Below are 11,177 nucleotides of genomic sequence, written 5' to 3'. Positions count from 1 at the left end.
TCAGATACACAAATCTACCAGTTACAGAAATTACCAGTAGGAGAGAAATGGCCAGCGGGGGCCTTTTGGATTTTCACCTCACACCACACAGTTGTGAAAGCAATACAATTGGTTAAGCACCACACGCCATGTGGACACGCTAAAAGACTGCAACCCCCGCTTTAAAAGGTTCTACAAATGAATGACAACATGGTTAACTGGTACAAACATCAAAGACACATTCAAAAATACAAAACTCACTTTTATACCACCACAGAACAATCTACACAAAGAAGGAGTCAACAAACGCTTCGACAACAACTACTACTACAAAAAAAAAATAAAAATGAGCAGTCGTCTGCACCAACAGGAGGAACAAAATGGCCGACCAAGGCCAAATATCTTGCTCGTCTCCCTGCTAACTCACAAGTTAATGAATGGTTGCTCATGAATGAATAAAAAAAAAAAAAAAAGAACCCATACAAACCAAGTTAACCAAAAGGAGTAGGGACACTGATAGGTTCACAGGCTGGCATGACATCAGCCAATCATACCTGGGCTATACCTTACCCGGCTACATATACATATATATATATATATATATATATATACTGGTGCTCATTGGTAAATTTTACTACAGTCAGTAACTAAGACGCAAGATGCCATTTTGCATGAAACGAGAGGGAGTTTGCGGTGTGATATGAGAGACGTGATAGAGAAATTATCCCAATTTCAGTTACCGACTGAGTGGTTTAATATGTTGCCATGGATGACAGCGAATGTTAGTAAATATCTAATTGCTGGATGCCACGATTGACCTATCATAATCAAGTATTCCTGAGACCTATATGTAATGGATCCAAACAGCTGAGTGGTTTGAAGTTTTGTAATACTTCTGCCTTTGCACTCATATTATCCCCCATATTTCTCTTTGCTCACAAAGACCTTTTAATCCAGCTGTGTTCTGTTTTATAGATTAATCCTGAGAGAGGCGCCGTAGACACATCCTTTAATAAAAGCGCTGGTGGATCTGTCAGTTTTCAGACAGAAGCTCAATTTTAGCAGGTAAGGAGTTAATATAATCTGTCCTCATAAAGGGCAATGTGTGAGATGTCTGCATAGTTATGTGTGCGTGTGTATCCACTGTCTATCACTGCGCATGTGTGTGCGTTTGCATTTCAATGTGCCTCAGAGGTTGAGGTGAGGACAGGGAGAGGTACAGGAGGTGCTCTCTATAAAGGGCAGAATGGCCTGTGCTTGGGGAATGGGAATGACATGCTCAGGAGAGTGTGTAATTAAAGGGGCTGCCTACTCAGCATCACACATAACATTACACTCAGCTCCTCACTTAACGATTACTCTGCAAGCAAGTGTGCAAGTACCTGTCCATCTCTCACTGTTTTCTGCTCTTCTTACATGCACTGATCCAGGCTGCAGTTCCCACCACAGCCACAGGCACTGCAGTTGACCTTAGTAAGCTTGGCTTGACTACAGGACAAGTGAGCACACTTGAGAGTGACCTCAACGCTGTTGACAGCAAGTGGAGAATACTTACTGTGACTTTCAATGTAGGTTCATGCCTCTACTTACATTTTTTTTAACTCCAAAAACATACCCTATAAATGCAATTCACTGCAGTTTCCAATTGAAATGAACACTAGTGCAAGTAAGGCTGAATATTAACTTAGGGTATAGTATTGAGCAAGGAAACACACAAAAATGTTATGATCAAATCACTTGTTTGTAAAATAATAAATTTTGATGTTTATATCACATAACCAGCTCCATATGTATGACTTTTCTGACTTGGTGAACTTGCTCGGTAGCTCACCTGGTACAGTGTTGAACTTGCAATGCAGAGCAATCGGATAAGAGTCCTGTGAAACATAAATACCAATATAAATGGGGATGTAACAATTCACTCAACTTATGATGCGATACGATTCACAATACGATTTTCTCACGATTAGTTTTTTAACAAAATTAGATTTTTGTTAAAATTATAAATTAAAAGATGTCCTTTTATTATTGCTTGGACAAAATGCTGAACATTTATTTGTGAATTTGAAATATGTCAAATAACAAAACTAAATTTAATTTTTAAAACAAATTCCAAATCAAATAAATAAATAACAAATAAAAGAAATCTCTTTATATAAACAAACTAAGGCTTTGCCTGTGCTCTTTTCATTCAGTTAGAGGCAACCACTGTATTTTGTATTAATATACAGTATTAATAATTACTATTACTGTATTAATATTAGGACACTATCTTAAAGTGTCCTAATATTGTGTTGATGTCCCCTACAACAGGTTTAAATGCATCTAAGGTCAGAAAACATTGTAATTTTCTCAGAATATACTTATAATATTAGAATAATTTCAATGATTTCGAAACGATTCGTTCGAAGCCGTTCTGAGCATGAGGTCTGTAAACCCCTCCCTTCCATAGGCCTAGTCTGCTCTGATTGGTCAGCTGGCCAAGTCTGTTGTGATTGGTCTTTCCGTATACAATGCGTGTCGGAAACAAAACGCCCATTTTCATTATTAATTTTCTGCTCCGGAGGGTTACTTGTAAACAAAGATGCTATAAGTTTACAAAAATGGCATCGATATTACCTAATCAAATCAAGCCCGAATCAGAGGATGATACTGATGCAGTCGCTCAACCAGAAACTCCATCGCACGCTCGACTTCATCAGGACGTTTCTCAGCGGTAAGTTTAAACTTTGTATGTGGTACTTTACGTGATGTGACAGCAGTTTTATTGCATTCATTATTAGTATTTACTTATTTGAGGTGCACGTGTGGGAACTGTGTTCGACATAATGTAAACACACTAACTAGTGGAAGTGTTTGTGGGCAGGTCAGAGTGTTCATATTTCGCGGGCAGGTGGGGATTATGCAAATGTGTTACCTTGTGACGTATATAGGTAGCAGGCAGAAGATTCGAAAATATGATGACTCGTTAAGGCAGTTAGGCTTGTTGAACATTTCATGACACATTTCAAATAAAATGTCCAGTGAATGGCTCTAAAAGCGTGTTATTATACGCATCACGCCAGTTCAGAAAGGAAATGCCTGATGAGTGGCACTAAAAGGTTAATTATCTATCATGCTTGAAACTAATATGCCACCTACACTAAACCTATTTAACAAATACAAATGTGAGATAAAAAACATTTGCTGAAGCAACTATTAGATTTTAGCTTGCTTTTACAAGTCTTTGAGCTCTTATATTTAGGGATGTAACACCGCGACCCGGTTGAAAATGGATACAAATATGTGACGATTCAAATCGGTTGAGATGTTAAACAAATCGCGATACAGCTGGGAGTAGGAGTTTATATGAATGTATCTCTGAGGGGAACTGTCTGTCTTTGTAAAAGTTTATATATTTTCTTTTCATCTTGACTCTGTATAATCAAAGACTATAGAATACCCAAGACGTGTCACTCATATAGCTTTGAATGGGGAAAAATGCAACACTCAATATGGCCGCTCTATTGAACGAAGCCCCGCCTACTGAGTAAAAGAGCCAATCGCTAATCGGTAAAGTCAGCGTGTCACTGCAGCTGCCGTTAGAAGTCCCGATTGCTATAGAAACAGTCAACGTTCCGAGACGTGCGCTCAGGACTGTGCATGCGCACTAGCTGGTATAGCCTGAAAAATATGACCTGCTTTTTAATCATGATCCAAACAAAGATGCTGCATGCATGCTGCATGAACAGTTTTTAATCTAGATTAGATTGTATAATTTCGAAATTTTGAAGCTAAAACAGAATGTTCTGACTTTAACTGTGTGCAAATATTATACATAAAACATCTGAACGGGACAAAAACTGCAGAAGGGCTGAATGAGACGCAGATTCACTCTCTGACAGCAGGTGGTGCTCATGGAACAGCAGCTATACAGCATTTCCTTGTTTACCGCTGTAAACAAAGCAGCGCAGTGCTTATGAATGCTGCTTTATGCATTATAGGGGTCTCCAACCTTATTTCATTCAGGAGCTACTTTTTAAAAATGAAAGCGGCTGAGAGTTACCCATATTACACCAAACTTAAATCTCTTAAATAATGTCCTGTATCAATCCAAACTGTTATACACGGCATTGTTAAAATGTGCTGGAAATATTTAAAAAAGTACTGATACACTCACTGAAATCATTTTACCAAGTTTTATGACAAAAGCCAATAAAAATTAGCAGCACTATGCACTTTTTGTTTGCATAAACTGTGAAATAAAAACATAAAAAAATGATGGCCGAATTTTAAACTAACAAAAAATATTCATAACATGTTATCTACTGACATGTACTACATGTTCAAAGTTTTGACAATTTAAAAAATAAATAAAATTATAACATATATGATAGTGTATGAAAAAAGTATGTGGTGAGTAGATGACAGTAATTTTTTGGTGAACAATCCTTTCAAGTAATCCTTGATTGGCTATGGCACAGAATGGAAGATATATAATTTATTCAATTCATTGTTTTCAAATTAGCATTCCATTATTTAATATAACGGCAGATGTTTTTTGTTTTGCCATTGTTTATTCACAAAATACCATAAAAATGATTTGCTATTACCACATTAAATAGAACATAAATAGTCTTCAAAATGCTGCTTTTTATTTTAAATTTTATAGTTTTATAAAATGATATCTTATCATTTTATATTTAGATAAAGATGGAGTTTTGATACCAGAGTATATTATTTTTGTCTCACTCACTGTTGCACATTATTATTATTCTTTAGTTTGGGTTAAACAAATCCATTTTGCTTGGTTGGAACAGCAGCTACGCTAATTATGTCTCTATTTGTTTCTCTGTTTTTGCCACGGGATTGACATCCTGTGGTACTATAGGATCTACACAAGCTTCAGTTTGGATCCAGAACACCTGAGAAGAGATGATGCCAACCCCTCAGAGGAGCTCAGATGATGCCAACCCTGAAACAACATACAGAACTACCACATTTTGCTATAAGTTTGATTGCATCATATAATAATTGCTGTTAATAGTGTTCATCGTCTGTTTGATTACGTCTTTAATTGATTTTTCCGTACATTTCTGCCATATGTACATTAACTGACAGTCACCACTGATAAGCTACCACTAAATAGTGTAGAAACTTAATTTGTTGTAAAGTTGCATTGCAACGATTTGTATCGTGAAAAGCGCTATACAAATAAACTTGAATTTAATTGAATTGAATATAACACCCCTCAGTTAACAAGCCATATGAGTGCCTATGGACCCGTCCCCCGAAATGCGTCTTAACACCTTAGAAAGGCAGAACGGGCCTCTGATTCCATGGCAACCAATGCTGATATCACTGGTTTTATTGCCCAAAGGAATGCGGGTAGAGAAACTCACTAATTTAAATACTTACAGCGGATCTAAATATTTATAATTAATTATAACTAGTTATGATTAATTATGCATATTCCCCCTTTGAGCTGATTCGCTACATTGAAATATGAAACGGGATAATTAAAATAACCTCATAGTGTAGACAGACTTTAGCTGTTGCGGCGCGACACGACAACTGTCGTGTCCAGTGTAAACACTGTGTTAGAGTGGTTAATCATCCAGGTTTAAATCGCGCTCAAATTTATTTGATATTGACGCAATATTTACACTGAAGCTCGCAGGTGGCTATGGTAAGGGGCATGACATTTCCCGACCAGGCGCCGAGTGGTGCCAATCACAACACACACTGGCCCAGCTAACCAATCACAGCACATTTCGTATTTCAGAAGGCGGGCCTTCATTTGATACAGGAACTATTCGAGCCGTTCATGCCAGACTGGGGAGAGAAGTGTTGTAATAATGTAAAATATGTGAAAAATAATGTGTTTTTCGAACAACCTAGTATGAGAGCCTGTTCTAGTACACCCCCAAAACAAAATCAATACTTTGTAAAAGAGCACAATAGGATCCCTTTAAGGCAAGTCATGTCACTCAGAGGCCATCTCTGTAACGCTTCACGGGCATGCAAGTGCAGCTCCTAACTCTTTGAATGGGGAAACATCAAATTCTCCAAAACCGTTCGCCAAGCTGAAGATTAAATTTCATATTTGAAATCACCAATGAAATCTGACGACAACAACAGTCTCATAAATGTTGTTTCTTTTGCTCAAATAGCCATAAAAAAGCATCTTTTTCAGGCTATACCAGCTAGTGCGCATGCGCAGTCCTGAGCGCACGTCTCAGAACGCTGACTATTTCTATAGCAAACGGGACTTCTAACGGCAGCTGCAGTGACAAGCTGACTCAGTAGGCGGGGCTCCGTTCAATAGAGCGGCCATATTGAGCGTTGCATTTTTCCCCATTCAAAGCTATATGAGTGACACGTCTTGGGTATTCTATAGTCTTTGATTATACAGAGTCAAGATGAAAAGAAAATATATAAACTTTTACAAAGACAGACAGTTCCCCTCAGAGATACATTCATATAAACTCCTACTCCCAGCTGTATCGCGATTTGTTTAACATCTCAACCGATTTGAATCGTCACATATTTGTATCCATTTTCAAACAGGTCGCGGTGTTACATCCCTAAATATAAGAGCTCAAAGACTTGTAGAAGGAAGCTAAAGTCTAATAGTTGCTTCAGCAAATGGTTTGTATCTCACATTTGCTTTTGTTAATACTGTCGGTTAGGTTTAGTGTAGGTGGCACATTAGTTTCAAGCACGATAGATAATTAACCTTTTAGTGCCACTCATCGGGCATTTCCTTTCTGAACTGTCGTGATGCGTATAATAACATGCTTTTAGAGCCATTCACTGGGCATTTCATTTTAAATGTGTCATGAAACGTGCGACAAGCAACATAATATCATTTTGTAGAAATGACGCCACAGGCATGTTTTTTTCAATGAGCCCGGGTTGGTGACTTTGTAAGGGGATGATGAAATACAAAAACTTTATACAGAGACAAAAGCTGAAATAAAAAGTAAAATTTAGTAGGTAGCATAATATTCTCAGATGGCTTCAAATAGCATCATGTCTTAACTCATTATTATGTACAAGTTTATGAGTCAATAAATTCAATAGAGATTCCACTGCAAAAACCATTCTGGAATTTTGCAAAAAAGATGGGTTGTGATGGTAACATGATAATTATTATAAATAATACATTCCGTGTCTGGTAATATACAGCTCACAATCAAATTTTTGTTTGCAGGTCTGGGGATAACAGATGTGGGGGGGAAATGAAGCAATGCAGCTACAACCGTAAAAAGAGCAATCTGTTGTTATTTGCTATTATTAGGCTTACAAAGCAATATGTTCAGCAATCCTGACATAATTAAATCTATACCTGACATTTAACTGGGCCTAGCAGACACAATATGGAATCTTATATGAACTTAGCTGACTAAGCCTGATGTTTACATTTTGAAAATCATTTCAACTGCTGTCATTGTTTTTATCCCTTACCCAGCTACTGGTACATTCCGTCTTCACTGTCTCACTGCACAAATTTAGCTAACACTTTCTAACTGCATAACATAAAGAAACTGTACTTTTTTTAAAACATATTTTAAAATACATGAACAAAATACTATATAATTTTATATTTTTGTTTTTTGATAAGATTATAAATCATATATTTTAATACATCTATGCATTTTCATGGTTTATAAAGAATGTTGGTAACACTTTAGAATAGGGAACACATATTCATTATTAACTATGACTTTTCCCTCAATAAATTCCTAATTTGCTGCTTATTAATAGTTAGTAAGGTAGTTGTTAAGTTTAGGTATTGGGTAGGATTAGGGATGTAGAATAAGGTCATGTAGAATAAGGCATTAATATGTGCTTAATTAGTACTAATAAATGGCTAATATTCTAGTAATATGCATGCTAATAAGCAACTAGTTAAGATACCTTAAAATAAAGTGTTACCAGAATGGGTAAACCTTAAAGTAATCCATAGTTACAAACCAAACATTTGTAATCCCAAATCCCTATCATTTGAGTTACACTGTCCATTACTTTCTAATTTGTAATTTATGAATCAGGAAGAATTTATAAAAGGAAAAATTTATTCTTAGCTGCTATACTGGGTTTTTATGTTTTGGTACCTAGGTTTGGTGTGGATCAATATGGCTTATGCAAGCTATTTATTTTACTTGCCTTCACTTTCTATGTCTGTTATTAAGATTGGGTGAAACAGATCTTGTCTTCATATTCTACTCTGTAGTCCTGTTTTTGTTTTCCTAATAAAATGGAAGGTTAATGATTTCCTGTCTTGTTTCAGAATAAAATGTCAGGATAATATTCTAGACAAAGGTAAATCAGTCAATCTCACAACAACCCTTACAATATTATTCAACAAGTTAAAACATAGTGTTTCACAACCAGATATGCATCTTGTTATGACGGTAGCAAACCAGATCCTATTCTAATACTCTTGAAATTGACATTAATTTAATTGGGGCTGCAGTGACTGGGCTCTTTGGGCTCTTTCTTTTTTGTCTCTGTCTCTGGGCTCTTTCTTTTTTGTCTTATATTTCTCTACCGGAACTTGATGTGAACTATAAGCATTATTAGTTCCAAATTAAATATTACCTGCTTATTTCTGCTTACAGTGGTTGAGTTAATGACTAAAACCCTGAAATATCCTGGTAACATTGTACACTGTATGGTCACAGACTTAATTCCGCCATCTTGATGGGCCATTGGGACTGACCTTTTATTGTTAGTACTCCCAGCAGACTGTGCACTGTCTGCCTGAAACTCACACAGTCTCTGTTCTCCGCTGTTTGCTTGGGTTGGTAAGATTCTATTTGCATTAATACTGACAAAACTTGTTGATTTGAACAGCTGAAACAGGTTATCCAACTCCACAAAAATCTCAGAGTCGTGGTAGCTATCTGGTCCCATATCAGAACATCTGTGAAACATAATTACATGAAAGGACAAATAATCTGTTATTGAAATGAGCAAAATTCAAAAGGTGCTATTGCTTCTTATTCACCTTTGATGATGGTGACATTTGATATTTTCAAGATGTGTTTTAAAATGCGCATAACAATATCTGCCAACAGAAAAAAAAACTAAAAAACTTAAAATGTTACAAAAAGAACTAAATGCATTGTACTGAATATTAATCTGGTTCGTTTTGTCATAATATTTGTTTTAAACTTCAAAATCCACATATGTGCATGTGTGTGTGATCTTGTCCGTAATAGTTGCCTCAGTCTAACCAACCATGGTTTCAAGCAATACATCACCGTTCAAAAGTTTGGGGTCAGTAATTTTTTTAATGCATTTGAATAAAATATCTTATGCTCACTAAACATTTATTTGGTCAAAAAATACAATAAAACTGTATATGTTGTATAAATGTAAAGTTTTTACTGTGACTTTTTATCAATGTAATTCATCCTTAAAAAATCCTAAAATTATTACTTTAAAAAATCTTACTTACCCTGAACTTGTATTCAAATTTTACTACAAGAATCAGGTAAACAAACCTTGATAAATACCTACAAAATAGTGCACCAATACTTCAAAGAAACATAAAAAGTTACAGACAGTTTCAAAGATTACTGATGAAACTCTTGAATTTGAGACCGCTGCTAAGACCACAACTGCACAGAAATGTATCAGTAAGATAATTCCTAAGAAACTCGCAGGTAAATATCTGAGACAACTGCTGAACTCTACATGTACATGCAGAGGCAGAATGAATTCAGCTGTTGCAAGACTGAAGGCCCTTATAAATGTGTCTTTCAGCAGTGCACTGCACTGGAGCATCCTTGTTAATGATATGCCAGTGCCAATAATTCCCCAACAACGCTCTCGGTAGACAGTTGGATAATGAGTCGCGCTCTGCCTTCCACAGTAGAACAACTGTTAAGCTTCAGCACTTGAACTTCCTGTTTAAGAACTCTTAAATGGTTCCCTCGTTTCTGGACCACTATCCTTGTCAAGCCTTGGCTTGGACAGCAACATCTACACTACAAGAAATAAACTGACAACAGTAACACACGAACAACCAAAAATCACTCTAGTGAAAGGCTGCTCATTACCACAATACTGGTATGTATGTTTCTTATGCTCTGCTCCGTTAGAAGTTGCCTGACTGGGAGGAATGAAGAAATCCAGGGAGGATTTGCCTCCACAGCATCCTTAGTAGTCTTTAAAAAGACTTAGAAATGTGTTGAATTTATTTTGTTAGTAAAGGAAGAAGCCTTATTAAACGTGTTCAAGGCCTGAAGGAATCCTGAACGAGAACCGTAAATGTGGAGATCACAATAGGCTTGCTAAATGTCAGCTCTTGGACATATCTTTTGATTTTGAGATTTAAACTTAGTTTCATTGTTCCCTGAGCCATATGAACTCATCAGAATTAGGTTTAATTCACTCCATGTGCAGTTTGAACATAATTTTGGAACTGTTTCTAATATAGCTTCGCTTAATTTTAGTTTAAACAGCTAACTAGGTCCTTCTAAATCCAGAGGGATACATTTTGTACTTATTACAATGTGAAGGCAATGAATTGGGCTGTAAAATGCTTTTAATATCTTATGCTCATTTGAAGTAAGGTGGCTTTAAGAGAATAAATGTTCTGTTTGCTCTTACTGAAAACCGATGGAAAAGACTATGTTGTCAGCACAGTTGTGACACCACCTACATTTAGTTTGGCCTTGTCCGGGGGTTTAACTAATGCTCTAAAGTGCATGGCTGGCAATATTCTCAGGGGAAAGTCACAGTGGCAATAAAGACATGAACCTTTATGGTCACACTGACCTAATTCTTCACACACAACCAGCACACTGCCACCGCTGTGGAAATCATGCTAGGTTTGTAGCGCTTTCAGTGATATTGATAAATCCCTGTAAACTTATTGGTCACTTCATGCAGATCACTTTTTTTTTTTTTAGCATTTTGAGTTTGCTATCTATTCCAAGTTTTCCTTTTAAATGCACATAAAAAGCAACGACTGTATAGTGAGTCCAGGGAAAGGATTTACCGCACACTTCCACCTACGACTCAGAAGGTGCCATAGGAAGCTGTCGGAAAAGAGCAAAGCCTTTCTAAGCAAAAAATCATAATAAAGACATGGATATGAAAGTCTCATAGACAGAGAAAAAAGGTGCATACTATGTTAAGACACTTAACTATTATTAGCTAGCACTTTCCTTTCTTCCCTATATATAGGCCCTCACTCTATG

General features: G+C 36.5%; 1 long non-coding RNA gene across 1 annotated transcript; it reads left to right on the top strand.

Moving 5' to 3' along the window:
- The first annotated feature begins 9 nt into the window (after positions 1-9).
- Positions 10-10,626, top strand: LOC107714828 (uncharacterized). The gene is made up of 3 exons (XR_001637034.1): positions 10-90; positions 3,925-3,931; positions 10,616-10,626. It is a non-coding gene; the product is annotated as an uncharacterized LOC107714828 (long non-coding RNA).
- The last annotated feature ends 551 nt before the right edge of the window (positions 10,627-11,177 follow it).

The sequence above is a fragment of the Sinocyclocheilus rhinocerous genome, unplaced genomic scaffold, assembly GCF_001515625.1.
Source record: "Sinocyclocheilus rhinocerous isolate Xijiao unplaced genomic scaffold, SAMN03320098_v1.1 scaffold1350, whole genome shotgun sequence".
Classification (NCBI taxonomy): domain Eukaryota; kingdom Metazoa; phylum Chordata; class Actinopteri; order Cypriniformes; family Cyprinidae; genus Sinocyclocheilus; species Sinocyclocheilus rhinocerous.
The sequence above is the reverse complement of the archived record's forward strand: the minus strand, read 5'-3'. Positions and strand labels throughout refer to the sequence as shown.